Here is a 15,908-nt window from a genome sequence, read left to right on the forward strand (position 1 = left end):
CCCCCTTTATTTGTGATATTTGTTGATGAATCATCATCATGCGAGGCCAGGACCGTAGAATATTTCCTATAGTACCTATTTCTGAGCATCCACGCCAGATGAATAATCTTAAATTGTATTTCTCTATTCTTGACATTCAGGGACGTTTCTGGTATGGCTGTGGAATAATCGTATATGTCTCCGGTATCAATTGAGGCCCCAAGATCGCTGGACCAGGTTGTTGCCAGTACATGATTTCAGCCCATATTGTTCGGAATAGGCATGGCATAGAAGGTGCGAAGTCGTGGGAATGTATGCGTTGTTTCATCTCTATTTCGCATGGCGCTTGGTTAGCTTGCCCGTTAATGCCGGTAGTGTATTTTGCGATTACGGTTTGAAGCGCTTGATATTTGAGCCAGTTTTCCATAGTTAGGCCCAGTATGTTGCACACAGTTTGAAAAGGCAATATTTCATTCCCTTCACAGAGGTCCATTACCCAAATCTGTGACCATATTAACTCTCATCGGGGGTGCAATATGCATGGAATCCCAAACGATAGGGTGCACATATGCTGCTCCATGTAGGCAATAATTTAGTGTCTATTCCTTATTTGGATCATAGTTTGTGCCTTTGTGCAATTGTTGGCACAATTATAGGATGCGATTTGATTCGCCATGGCAGTTTAGTCGGGGGAATAGCCATAATCTCTGTCAGGTTCAAGGGGTGCATTATAGCTAGTTCTACCCTCCTCCAGCTAGTCGCATCATTGGAATCTTGCCATCGTTTCGCCCAACATATCCGTGCTGCTTGATAGTAGCTCCTCCATGAGGGTAGCACCAAGCCCCCATCAGATTTAGCTGCTTGGGGGTTGGCATTTGTAAGCACAGTTTCTTCCCCCACCATATATATTTTGAGATAGCTGTATCAAGATCTTTACATTTTAGGGGTGGGGCTAGACAGTAGCATCACAGCAATATATATTAATTTCGGCATTAAATTCATTTTAATGGCGTTTATTCTACCCGTCAGTGAGAGGTTTCGATTTTTCCATCTTGAGAGGTCTAGCTGGATACGGTCTAGAATATGTGGGTACTTTAAGTCTCGGAGCTCATGGATAGAAGCACTATCGTTAATCCCAAGATATTTTATGTGGTGCAGCTGTAACTGAAATGGAGCAACACCACCGGGGTCCCATGGGATGTCACGATGTAGTGGCAGGATCTACCCCAGTTGGCTTTATACCCTGCCATTAGTCCATATTCCTGTAAGAGGTGCCGGATTCTTGGCAATGAGGTCGGGCATATACTGACGTATAACAGTAAGTCATCTGCATAAAAGGAGACTCAGTGTTCTTCTGTTCCTCATTGCATGCCTGTAAAAACTAGACGAGTACCCTCGCTGTTGTAACTATAACCACAGAGATTCAAGAAAAGCAGGACAAAACAATTCTTTGGCCTGATATCTCGGGCTGTTTAGAAAAGAAGTGCGTTGCTTAATTCTAGCAATCCCAAAATAAATCAGCAGCTCAATAAATCTTTACCACCCACTCGGGAGGTTGGTTCTAAACAGTTCAACAAAACAGTACAACATTTAAACCAAAAGTTGATAAGAAATGTATTTTAAGAATAAGAGTAAAAGACATCAGCAGATTTTTAGACAAGTTATAAACAGATAATACAGACAAGTTTCATCTATTTGGAACATAATCAAACAACTCAAAACGAATAATGCTTCAAATTGAGTTCAATAACAAAGAACAAAAACAAAGTATACATGCATGTGCAATTTAGTGAAAAATTCATTGCATCATGAAACCCCCTTCTTTGGTAAATGAGTTCCTCATTAGTGGGGCTAGAGTTTTTTGATAAGAGAGTCAATGAGTTATGCAGGGTCTTTCGATGCAAGATATCAACGTGAATGTGATTAAATGCTAGTTGGTAGCGAAAGTTCCAACAGGCTGTCGTACAGGTAGATCACTGTTCCCTGTAATCGTCACGTTTCGGCGGACAAAGGTGGATGTACAGGCCGCCTTCATCAGGGCTCCAAGTCAGGGACCCTGTATAAGATAACATTGGTGTAATATGAGTGAGTTGTGAGTCACGAATGCCCTAGTTAATGGGGCATAAAGTAATACTGGGTTAGTTCTCATGGCAACCGGTTGGGAAACTTACTTGCCGGTGCGCATTATCTCAAGCGCATTGGTGCGCCCACGCATTGGATAGGGAGAAAGACGCCAGACGCCAGGACCAGTTTTGCAGGTGCTGGGTCGAGTGAATAGACTTCACAGTGAATGCAGAAGTTTCACAGGTAATCTCGAGGGTGTGAAAAGGAGAAGTCATGGAGGACAGCGATTGCTGACGATAAGCCATCGTAACAATCATGGCATAAAGATCAAAAGGTAAGTAGTGCAAGGGTACGACAGCCACATTTGAGTTCGGGTGGCGGTGAGTGCATAGAAGAAGTACATTCCGAGAAAGGGAAAGGGGGAGAAAAATTGGTATAGGGGCAGGATCGAACATTCTAAACTTTTGTTGGAACTTTGTGAGATTTATGGTCACTCCGCTGGAGGCTGGTACATGAAATAGTAGTGAACAAACCTAAGGTAAGTAGCCCATATAAGTGACTATCATAGTGTACAAAAAGTCAGGGCTGCTGGTATCAGGTGCTAAAATAGAGTTAACTTCATGCTGAGGGAGCAAACACCCAATGTTGTGTTTAAGAAGATGTGAATTACGGGTCTCAAGCTTGTCCGTGTGCTGATGATTCTCATGCTTCATGCGAGCTGGAATTGGGTGCTGTGAGAATGATACTGCATGCCTGCCCATTCCGGTCGGTACGTAATTTGATGGCCATTGTTTGATGGATAGGGCATATGAAAGGGGCTACAGTGGGCAACCTTGTCACGTACCTGATTGAAGACCAAACAGGGAGATTTAATGCCATTTATGACCACCGACGCCGTTGGTCCATTATATAACAATCAATCAGATTGATAAAGGAGGTCAGAAAGCCATATTCTGCCAAAACTAAGAACATATATTCCCATTGGACCTTGTCAAAAGCATTTTCGGCATCTATGGCTAGTACGGCATCTCCTGGGTCTGACTCTCCTGCAAAAATGTGTAGTAGTCTGTGTACATTGTCACCTGAATGTCTATTTCGGATGAAGCCGTTTGATCTATATGAATCAGGTATGGTGATATTGCTTCAATTTTTTGCGCCAGACATTTCATCAGGATCTTGTTCATCTGAGTTAATTAACGATATTGGACGATAAGAGCTGCATTTGCCTGGGTCTCTGTGCCCTTTTTATGGAACACTACTATGTTTGCTGCTGACATCGTCTGCGGTAATCGTCCCTGAGATGTCGCCTCAGTGAACACTTTTTCTAGTCTACGCGCCAGCAAGTCCCTCATGGTTTTCTATAAATCAATGGGGATTCCGTCCGACCTTGAGGCTTTTCCTGATGAAAGTGAACGAATTGCGCGGTCGATTTCTGCTGCCATAATGGGAGTGTCAAGTCTATCTCGCTGAGCGCTGAAGATTTTAGGTAGCACAATGGATACTTAAAGTAGCTTATGTGTCCGTTTGTCGGTGGTTTAGGAGCTGTATAGAGTTCCTTGTAATATTCTGCAAAGCGGGCATTAATTCGTTCATCTCCCACTAGGACAATATTGAGGCAATCGTTCATGACGGAGTGGTCTGTCACTGTCTAGATAATATGTTTGGGTCCAATTGGTATAGGATTTTTGGATGCATAATGACGATATTTGCTTGATTTTCACCCTAATTGTGAGTATTTGGGTCAGGGTTTGCTTTTCATGTGTCTGCTTATGCTGTTCTTTGGCTTTAGAGAGGTCTTTGTGTATTTGTGTTCTCCACACCCCCATAATTAAAATTTATGTGAACATCTCGATATGCATTGGCCTCTCGAATACGCTTTAAAGGTGTCCCAACACGTGTATGAGTCATATTCAGGATTTAGGTTAGTAAGACAGAATGTGTCGATATATTTTCACATATCTTCTAGAAAATCTGGGTAGCCCAGTGCCCTCATATTGAGGCACCATGTTGTGTTTTTGCGTATTGTGTCTGGAAGATGTAGGTGTAGCCGTACTGGTGCATGGTCTGACAGAGTGGTAGGGAGGATATTGCAGTCTTCCACCATATGTAGAGTTTTGGTTTTGAGTAGCCAGTAATCAATTCAGAAGTAACTGCCATGACTGTGAGAGAAGAAAGTATAATGCCTCTGGTCATTGTGTTTGTGTCTTCATGAATTTCTCAACCTTAAATCGGTCATTAGCTTCTATAGAGCATCCCGTCTTCTTAGGGTCATTGTATTGATTGTACTGGCACTTTGCCAATTTAATGCTGGATTAATGGCCAAATTAAAGTCCCCTCTTGTTACTGATAGACATCCTGAAAGGTGTGCGCAAACCGTAAAGGTGTGGGTAAAGAACGTCTGGGATACTATCATGGGGGCGTATAAATTCAATACGGTGATAGGGCATTGGTGTAAGAGTCCCTGTAGGAGAATGTACCTGCCCTCTTTCTCAGTGATGGAATCTTGGATATGAAGAGGGACTCACTTACGGATCAATATAGAGACATCCCTCTTCCCATAGTACGGAGAGTGTGCATCTAGTACCACCCAACTGCGTTCTAGTTTCTGTAATTCTGTTTTTGTTTAGGTGAGTTTCTTGTAGAAATATATCTCCTTGTAGGTTTCTCATGTGGTTTAGGACGGGTCTTCTCTTAATAGGATGTCCCAGTCCCTGAACATTTAGTTTTATTAAAGTAAGTGTGGCCATTTGTAGTTAGTACAGGAGTCTGTCCCGCTGAGTCAGAGAATTAATGTTTGTAGCTTTCATAGTGTTCGTTTTATGTCAGGTCAGAATGCGTAACTATCCATCCTATAACTTGAACATCAACCATGAAGTTAACATAACTATAAAAACACTGGGAAAAACCTTTTCATTCCCAATGCGTGGCATTAAAGTTCATGCATGGCAGTGGCGGGTGTAGGCCAATATGCCAGCATCCTTTTCCATGCATTCCCATGTCTCTCCGGAGAGAGTTTTGGTGAATCTGTAAGTATCCATACTGATAGTCATAATCAAAGATTTCATTGTCGGGGGGCCACTTCAGGCCACTGGAGACAAGTCTCAGAAACACATATGAATATAAATGTCTCCTCATAAAATTAGTGTCAGATCGGATCAAGCTTATGATTACCTACCCTTCGCTCCCAAGTTGTTAGCATACAATGTTCTCATACCTTTTTAAGCATATTGCTCCTTCAGGTGATCAGTTTGTGGTATTTTATTTGTCCAGTGTCTAGGCCTTTAAGAACCCTGCTTGATTTGTGCCATTTCCCACTACCCCGAAGACTGCGCTCGGGGAGAGAGATGGGAGGTAGCATCTGTGTTCCTATCGGCTCAATATGGTCAAAGTCTGTGTTAACCAGGTTCTGCTGTTGAAGAAATCGCTAAGCTTCCTCTGGTTCGTCAAAGGAGTGCCACTGTCTTTCTGGTTGAATGCACCATAATGCAGGAACTTTTAAGTAGTGCCTGTGTTCAGTGCCTTTAAGTGCAGCAAAGATAGGATTGAAGCTTTTCCGGCGCCGAGAGACCTCTTTTGAATAGTCGTTCAAGAGTCTAATAGTGGCACCGCCGATTTTTACTTGGGCGGTTGCCCTGTAGGCTTCAAAATGGGCATTTTGTGTTGGAAATTGAGAAGTCTTAGTGCAATCACTTCAGGGCGTTCTCCTGGTGCCGGTTTTGGAATAGGGGAGCAATGGATCCTTTCTACCACATATTCTCTCGGATTGTCTATATGGAGTACATCATGATGGAAGTTATATATGAAGGCCTACAGATCGGGCCCCTCCAAGTTTTCAGGGAGGCCCACCAAGTGAAGGTTATTGGGTTGAGATCTATTTTTTTGGTCCTCCAACTTGATACCTAGTCTCTGTACTTAATGGCGCTGTCGAGCTCAGTCGCCATGTTGTTGCAGTTATCCTCCAGGGTGCTTATTCGTTGTTCGTTGTCCGTCGTTCTTTCCGCTTGGGCATCTAATCTCATCTGAACTTCCTGAAGATCCCGTTTAATGTCCTGGATGGTGGTGTCTGTTTCTAGGGTCCGTTGGCCAATGTTTTTAATTTTGTCCAGTTTGGCCTGTAGTTGTGACTGAACATCCATTTCGGATCTGTGTCTAATTGAGTGACGTAATGGGGTGACTGTATCTCTGCGGTGCACCGCGATATCTCTGGCATAGTCTGAGTGTGGCATATCACTCAGGTGTAGTTGTCATTCCAACAGAGATGTCTGCCCCGTATCTGGTCATATGTGAGTCGCCAAATTTGTGGTTGTGCACCCTTCTGTATGCCAAATAAAGTTATCCAGGTGTGAGGGTCGTCTTTCGTGTCCTCCGGTATCGTTTTTACTCAGGGGTGCAAGTTCTGGTGGTCGGCAGGGTAAGGGACACGGTGAGTTCAGTAGAGCCTTTCCAACTAATGGTGCTGGGCCCCACAGTAGAGCTATATATTCATTTTCCAGCCTCCGCTATCTTGGAGGCAGAGTACGGCAATAGGCTAGGGTGATTGTCTTCGGGTGCCCTCCATGGAGTTGCCACACGTTCATGCAATATTTGAAATAGGGTCTCCTTGGGGGTGTGCATTTTATTCACTGACCTTTATTGCTTTAGTAGGGCGAGCCAATACAGCATTGGTGTCAAATGTTGACGGGCCCTATGGAAGAGCTTTGGAAATAGTAGTCTATTGTCTCCACCCTCTCATTATGACAGTGAATCCTCTTTATGTCGCTCTCCAGTTGGATTGCGGTGAAAGTTTTAGTTAATTGTCTGTCAGTTTCCTGGATCCCGGTAATATCGGATAAGGAGCTATCCCGTATATGTGCGTGCTATGGATCATCCGCCGTTGTTTTCGTGGGATGTGCTGGTAAGTGTATATTTACGAGTGACAGTCTTTTTGTTTCCCCCTGGGCGTGGCAGGTGTTTCCCTTCTTTGTGTCAAGCCTTCGGGAGTCGCCCTGGGCTTACCGTGGATGTCGCTGCCCCGATGGGGTGTTTCCCATGGGTGAATCCGGGTGTTTATGCACTGCTCCGCTTCAGAATTCAGGCATCAGACATAATGTTATTGATAGACGGGGACTGCTTCATTGATCCTGCGGTTGAATCAACTGTATTCCTGTGTCTCATTTATGGGGCTTGCCGGCGTCCTCGTTATGGGTGAAGGTGAATGGACGGTCATCACTGTGAGCCCATCGTATGTACCTGTGAATATCATTGACATCCCAGATCCATATTCATTTGAAAGCAGGTTGGGTCTTCGTTCAAGTGTCGTGCAGCCTTCTGATTCGTTCGCGTGTATGTTAGATGCATTTTTGAGGAGGATATATTTGAATAATTGTTCATCTGTGACGGAGCTCTGTCAACCTGCGCATCTTGCTCGGGCTCTCAAGCACCCCCGCCCCCACTGATTTCTCTTCTTAATACATTTACCACAGGGCTTGCAGGACCTACTTATCCTACCTTTGACCTCTCAGGTAATACTACTACTGTTTTTTTTTAAGTAGTGGTAGAACATGCCATGTTATTCTGCAACTACTAATCTCAGTGCTCTTTGTTATATTCTGCTAAATGGTAAGTATTAGTACTACCTCTAGTGCAACCAGTACTGGCATTTGCCGCTTTGGGGTCACTACCACTTGTCCAAATACGGTTAATAATACTACAAGTTCTTCTACAAGTGGTATTACAAATAATAAACCTCAGTACTCTCACCACGACTACCAGTAATAACATTACTACTTGTGCAATTTCTTTTAGTATAGTCTGCTCTATTACTGTTAGCACCTGTGGTGCTGCTGCTAGTCTTGGTACTAGCACCATCGCAACCACTGGTAGTACTGTTCGTACTACTACTACTGTTCATAGTAGTGGTAGTGGGTGCACTACTATGACTGGCAGTGCTGCTATTGCCATGGGTACTTTAGCCGGATCGGTACTGGTAATACCAGTACTGCTATTGGTAGCAGTGTTACTATGTCTGGTAGTTCTATTGGTAGTACTGCTACTTTAATATTACTGGAACAGGGGCACAGAACCAGCACAGCCCTCTATCTGGTATATGCCAATAACAGATACAACAGGGGATTGTGGTATGCAAAATGTTTTATTAGCAATGTAAAGTTGGGAAAAACAAGATCAACAGCCAAGCTCTCACTCAAGATTTTCACCAACATTTCAACAGGAAACAGCAGTTTATATAGTCATTCTGATGTCATCATGATCACTGAGTTATGAAAACCTATCGCTCCTGGTCATTGGTTCCATCTGCTAAACTACATATATAATTCTATATGTCGACCAGTAATGATTGTATAACTCTTTATCTAAGATCCCACACATAAAACATCCCATCAAATGTGCTACATCATCATGCCTGAATATTATTGGTAGACTCTAAATTACTTCTGTGGTGAAAAGGACATATGCTTATCGGTTACCATGCAGTTACACTATCCTTGAACTGCCGGGGGTATAAAATTATGGATGTGGATGAGGGGAGAAGGCCAAGCGTGTCTCCATTTTTAATTAAATAAAACAACCCATGTTAATCTCCCCCATGATGTCTCTGTTTTGCTTCAGTAGACGCTTCATCCTGCCTTAGCACATTATGAGTGTGCGTTATACCTAGACGATTGCAGAGACATTATTCTGTCAGCTACCGAGATATTTTGCTGGCAACTCCTTTTCCCATGGACTAGAAATCCACCTCCTGTGTTAATATAACTACTTCACCTCAATGGTGGAATGGCCACTTCCAGAAACACTGATATCTTGTTTCTTTATGAACACCCTCCTTTAAAGTTCCCTTGGCCTTGAACATTCCTTTGAGGCAGCCATCGTCCAGCACTGAAGATTTTCCAGAGTTAACTATTTTTGTTTCAATAGCGTGCTTGCTGTGAGGTACTCTTAAAGCAACTGGACCATATTCTCTTCTGTGCTTGTCACATTTTATCCTTGCACAGAACCTTCACTTTACTATCTACCGATTTCTTGATGCATGTCTGTCATATGTCATCCCTTCCTATGGGTATGCAGCATCCTTTATCTACCTGCAATCTTCTGATCTACTTGTGTAGTGAGTCCCTTACTTCTGTGCACACCTTCCTGTCACCTAATCTACTCTATTTTAAAGCAGACTACTTGTGCATGCTAATGACTTCATGCTAGACCCTATCTGGCTCCTAATTGTGTAGTGCCAACTATCGCAATCTTTATGACAGCTGCATTTTTCAGGAGACTTCAAAGTGCAGTTTCAAATGTGTCTTTTCTCACCTTATAACTTTGTTTTTTTGTGGAAGGCAGGGGGCAGCTTGAAATAACTGCCCCACTACATTCCCCCCTCTGGTAGAGTCATTGACCATTCCTTCATTTAATCTCATCACATTATACCCATCCTTGGACAGTCACATTTTTATGACCCCCTCACGTTACCTCCTTGTTCTACGTATTCTGCTGTACTACATGTCATAAGCCAGCACTCACCATTCTCATCAAATTTCATCCAGCGCTCATTGTAATTCTGGATTGGACATGTAAACAATGCCCCAGGTTGTCTGTCTGATTGACACAATGGGTACACGGGTCAATAATCTCCATCAGTTTGAGTGTACTGATGTACTGTGCCACCCACATTAACCATTATTGTCATTTGGAGTGCTTTTTTTGTCAGCCTTTTTACATTGGCTTATTGCTATTTTCAAAATGCAAAAAGCCATTAGGACCAGTACCAAAATTGACAACAGTAATTTCAAAGCATCTGTCAGCGAGGTAGGCATCCAAGAGAATAGATAACTGAACCAGCTATCTTCCTCAATGTCATCCACTTCCTCTTCCATTTTATTATGCAGCTCTACATGGCCTATGTCAAGGTCTCATTCTCCTCAACATGTGTTGGTGCATACGTACAGCAACTTGGCCCTATCTTTGCACACACTTTTCCCTCCATAGCTGTGAGGAGGTACAGAACATACCTGTACTGTAGGGTCATCAATCTGACCGCTCTTAACTATTCCTTAATGACATTGAAGCCTTTCACTTTGTGGTATTACCAATGCTGATGTATTCAGTAATACTATTGAACATATACCTCCCCAGTTTGGTGGTAGCTGCATGTAAGATCTTATACCACAGGCCCAGTAATGGTCCATAAGTACAGCTGCGCCGAGCTTCACACCTGGTAAATACATAATACATTTGCACCCTTCATTGTTACCAAGCTTTACTTTTTCTGAAGCATAATGTTGGTGCTTGTAGTTTGGTTATGGATAATGGTCCTGTTTCATCTTCCACCCATGTTAAAAACTTGGCAGTGTGTTTCCATTCACCATGGCACACATCATCTGCATTTTCTATCACCTCTACTGCTGCATTCAGCACTGCCTCTGCTCTTGAAGGGGAAAATCAAAATCAAACTCCTGCCCCTCACCCCAGGCACACTAACAGGAAGAACAGCAGGAAGAATAATGAGCACACTCATCATTTTCCACCACGCCCCCATGGTGACAAATATACTGAAAGACACCCACTTCACCAACACTGTAACCTAAAAGTAACACAAACCTTGCTCAGAGTGGATGAAGAGCTTCTGGGTGCCAGCAGAGACACTTCATTTGACAGTATTGATTAAAAACACTAAGAAGACATGCTACATTAGCCTCAATGCAGCAATACTGCCATATGAATCTACAAAACACAAGAATTCCTGTTTAAAGGCTTGCAGATGCTCACATGAATTAACCTAACAGCACTATGACTCATCAATTCATGTATTATCAAATGTCACAATGTAAAGCCATGCTTCAGGAAAATGACAGCCACGTACACTTGTCTCATTGAACACTAGCCGCAGTGGGGATTCTTACTGGCTTCAGGAATGTGCCTCGCAAGCCTAGGAGTGGCTCAAGACCTTGCAGCAAGATAAGATTTATTTTCTTTGAACAGCAGTGAACTCTGGCAGACAAGCATTTTTAATTCAGAGCAGAAAACCCAGAGCCCAGTGTTTTTCTCTGGGAACGAAAGACATTTTCGCAAGGTCCAGACATCATTTGAAACATAATTTTGACAAGAATGCCTCAGCTCTGGCCAATAACCACTCGAAGGCCCAGGGGCGAAGAGCCTTGCTCAGCTTAAACTGATGGGAACACATTCACAATGCAACATTTTTAGAATTAGCTCATTGGGAGAACAGTCAAGCCAGCCCTCTGACAACAGAGAACCAATCATCAGGGTTTCTATAAGGGGACTATGTGTGACCAATCACTCAGCAGCCAATCTCAGGATGAGATAGGCTTCTGGGAGCTGGCCCAATTTTGTGATGTTAGCCTGCAGTGTGTTACAAATCTGGCTTGCAAGTCAGTCCCTCTGAGACGGTGCCTGGATTTTCTCTGTGCACGGATCTCTGTATGTTTTTTTTGCTGGCCACAAATAAACCACAGTTTTTGGAATATGCTGCCTTTTTCTTGGACTGTGCTGCATTCCCTTGGGCAAAATGGGAGGTGTTGGGGCCTCCCGTACCCCGGGACTCCGAGAAGCCCTGGTGGGGGGGTCCAACCTCTCCCCAACAAGTTGGTGCCCTCTGTGAGGCACATTGCTCCCTCTAAGGACCTTGGTGGGTGGGCACTGCCTGCGCAAGCCCTGCATTGAACTGCCCCCCTTCCCTGCCGCTGACCCAAAGAAGCTGTGGGACCCTCACATGCATCTGAAGACCACCGGGAAATGCGTTGACTGGATAAAGGCATCGGGGGCCACTTGGAAATACCCCGCTTGAGGGCAGGTGAGAGCCCTGCAGAAGAAGGGGCCGGTGAAGTGCCTTGATGGGGCGTGGGCAGCAGTGAAAGTGTCAGTGCAGCATAGGAAATGTAAGTACAAGTCCAAGCCACAAGCAACATGGGCTTTGAGGGAGGGTGTGATTTTGTGGGGTAATAGTGGGCAAATCTTTAAGTATTAGGAAGTATTGTTGATCAGTATGTTGTAGAAATGTTTGTATTGTCTGGATAGGGACTGGAGCTTTTGTGTGTAGGGAGTGTTCAGTACTCGAAGTAAAAGGTTCTGGTGAACAACCAGGACTATAGACTTGACAGGCTTGGACTGCATAAGTATGTAAGTAGAAGTATTCCTGTGAGTAAGGCGTTGTAGTCTGAATCATGGATGATGTATTCCCATAGTTATTGGTTAGATGGAGCTATCCTACATTGCGGAAGGTGTTTGACTGGTTAAGTCTCCCCAGAGAGAGGCGTATCATTTGTGAGGCGATGCAACGGGTGCAGTTTAAAACAAACACAAGAGGATAAGGAGAATAAGAATAAAGAGATTACTCCACCCTAGTGAGTGGGAAGACAGCTATGGGGGGTATTTAATAGGGGTAGCAGTTTAGTGAATAGATGTGGATTTCCTATTAATTGAGTGTTTTAGCTCGGTGAATAGATGTTGGATTCCCGCAGGAGTTAGCTCAAGTCTTTCTCAGATTGCGGAAGATAGTTGACTGGCTAAGTTCCTCTGGTGAGGGAGCGTATCACACGTCAGGCGCCGCGGCGGGTGCAGATCAACTATGGAAAGGGAATTGGGTAATGACGTATACTCCACTCCAGGTGAAGTGGGAAGACAGCTGTGGGGATTGTGGGGTTTTATTTTGGGATCTTTGTGGGGTTGTGTGGAATTGGACGCAATGGGTTATTGTTCAGTGTATGCGCAGTTGTCTGTTCATTTGTACTGTGATTTTAGTTTGGTGACACCACCTTTAGATTGATGCATAGGACACAGAGTTTTGATGGTGAGGAGCTAGTGGTGTGGATGTGGAGAGGTGGAAGAGGTGACCCAGAGGCGGTGTGCGCAATGCACATGCGCAAGATTGTGGGGGTGTGCCGGAGAAGGCAATGGTTTGGTGAAGATGGGCTGTACATGGAGTACACTGGCTAAGGTGCAGAGCCAAGAAGGCTGATAGAAATTTTAAAATGTTAAATTTTCTTCTAATTTTTACTCCGTGTTCAGCGGATTATCGAAATTCTCAACTTGTGGTGAGGTAAAAGGTGTCACATAATAGAGAAATGACTCCCCTTCAACTGTTATGTAGGACACAGCCCCCATGCCAAGATAGGTTAGTAAAACATAGTGTACAATGGTTCAAAAGTACTGAAGGCAAATAGATAAGACCATAGCCGCCCACAGGCAGCTTCTCCAGAGGCGTGCAGCAATTGCTAATGACACACATACATAGTACTTACATAGGAAAGAAACTGAAAAAGCGCCTTGCTGTAGTTGAACTATGGTGCATGAGGGAAAGGAAAGTGGCGAGGCATCAGCAGATGCTGAAGCAGCAGGAGCTGAGGGAAGAGGGGTCTCACCCTTCTGCACCTCCGGGAGTGTAATATTTGATGACATAGATGGTGAGCAAGGAATGCATTCCATGAGAGAACTGAAAGCAGCAGAAGGACATTTAAATACCACATACAAACCACCACCATACACTAAAGAAAACAAACAGGAAGGTGCAGAACAACCCACTAGCAGCAGAGGAGCGAGCACGGATGGGCTGCAGTATATGAAAGCAGAGTTTGAAGAAATAGATACAGAGGAATGGACAACATCACAAGTATTTTTCAAAATTTAGGGGAGGATAATGGGGAGATGCAAGGAGTAACCACAGCAATAGAGAGTGGGGAGAAGGAGCGCCAAAAGTTTGACTGGGCAGAACAAATGGAGGGAGAAGAGAGAAGGGAGAGGGAACGGGAAATTAAAGTACAGAGTGGGGAGAGGGACAGGAAGAGAGTGGAGGAACTGGGAAGGGAGGAAAGGGAACAGAGGAGAAAGGAAGAGAGGGATGTAATCGGAAAAGAGCATGGAGAAAGGATAGAAAGGGAACTAACGGAGGAGAGAGACAGCAGAGCAGAAAAACACAAGCTAGCAGAAAGGGAACAGAGAAAGTTGCAATTAAAAAGAATGGCAAGGGAATGGGCACAAAAAGCAGGAGGATGAGCAGCCCATAAAAGTGGGCAGTGAGTGGGTGGCACTGGAATGGGAAAGGAAGAGATGGGAGGAGGAGAGAGGGACTGAACCAGAAAGCACAGCCAGACATGAAAGAGGTTCAGTAGGGGGTGGTGCAGTATGCATGGGGTTATCGAAGGGAAGCAGCAAGAGTGGCCTGGTAGACATTGACTGTGTGCATCGTAGATTGTGGGAGGAGAAGACGGTTACACAATAGGCAGAAGCAGAGAGAGGAAGATGAGGTCACGGTGGTACAAAGGAAATTATTAAAGAATACAATAGAAGGGGTAGTAAAAACAAGCATAAACTCACAAGCACCACAACAGCAATATTAGCAACCACCGCAATCCATACCACCCATGTGCGGAGGACACATGGGGCAGGGCGTGCTCCAGCAGGGGTTCAAAAAAGGGGGGACTCCAAAGAGGGCGCAGGTTTGGACCACAGATGCACCACCATAAGGGAGGATTTCGGGGCTATAGACAGCAGGGACCACAGAACGCAGGAACACTTCCAGGCGGTGCTTCAGGACACGGGAGGGAGTCAATACAGTGCTGGATCTGTGGGCATTTAGGACATGTTTCAAGAGCCTGTCATTTTGGGGGAGCAAAGCAAAATGGGGGAATCAGGGACAACAATAGTATGCAGGGCTGCAGGGAAATTATTATGCCCTGGACCAGCAGCAAAAAGGGCAGATATAGGGATCATTTCAGCAGACACCACAAGCACCAACACAGGCACTGTCACCACTAAAGGTACAGACACATACACCACAAATGACAGCACTACTATGCCAGGATTTACAAGCATCACAACCCAGGGGACTTCACAGCAGTTAGCACACATACAGAACACTGTCACAATGGGGCCCATGGATACCATAGTAATAGTACTGGTTAGATGACTGGGAGGGGTTACCATGGTGGGGAACTATCCTTTCACAAAGAATGGATTGTCATTATACGCTTAATAGAACAGCCCCCAGACAAACCTGATGTGTCTCACTCTGCCACACACACACACACACACGCACACACACTCACGCACACTCAATCCTGCAGAGGACAATTGCATAGGGGTGGTGAAAGGTAACAAAACATTTTCTTTTCTGGGTGACAGAAGGGCGACTAGGTCGTGCATCATGGAAGGAACATTTGTGACATCATGAGCAGACTGGATATGACCATTTTACTCACAGACAAAGCCATAACGTGTTTAACATCAGGCATACACATGCTGACAGTAAGGAAGATTGTTTAGGCATATTGGGGGTGCACAGTACAGAGGGGGGTGCCTAAAGATAGTGCATTGCAAGAGAGTAAGTTCAGCTACATGCTGAGCACACATCTTTCAGCAAGAAGGCTGGGCTCATGCATACACCAATAACACAGAGCAATTCAATGAGACACACAAGGTGGAGGAAGGTGCACGTGAGGGGGGAGGTGTGCCTTTCATTGATGATTCACCAACCATCTATCATACTGATGGGGTCAGGAGGATAGGAAATGCTGTAGTGAGATTGAGGGAAGGCAGGACAAGTGGGAAGGTTAGGGATGCACTATTGCCATCACATTATTAAGCACACGCAGCAAAACTAGTTGCCCATGCACACTGACACAGGAAGAAAAACTAGTTGCCCTCGGTTTATAGTGATGGCATGGAATGACAAAGCATCGAATGCCAAAGCATCTAAGACAAAGCAATGAAAAAAAAGCATCACAGGTATTTATATTTTTAATGGGGGGGGGCCCCCCCAACCCCTGTTTTATTACCCCTTAAAACCCATTACAATTACAATTAAAATTAAAACTTTACCATGCATTCAATGATTTTATTTTGATGTATTTTTTCTGACGCTT

This window comes from Ambystoma mexicanum, chromosome 5q (assembly GCF_040938575.1).
Source record: "Ambystoma mexicanum isolate Mex_15411 chromosome 5q, UKY_AmexF1_1, whole genome shotgun sequence".
NCBI lineage: Eukaryota > Metazoa > Chordata > Amphibia > Caudata > Ambystomatidae > Ambystoma > Ambystoma mexicanum.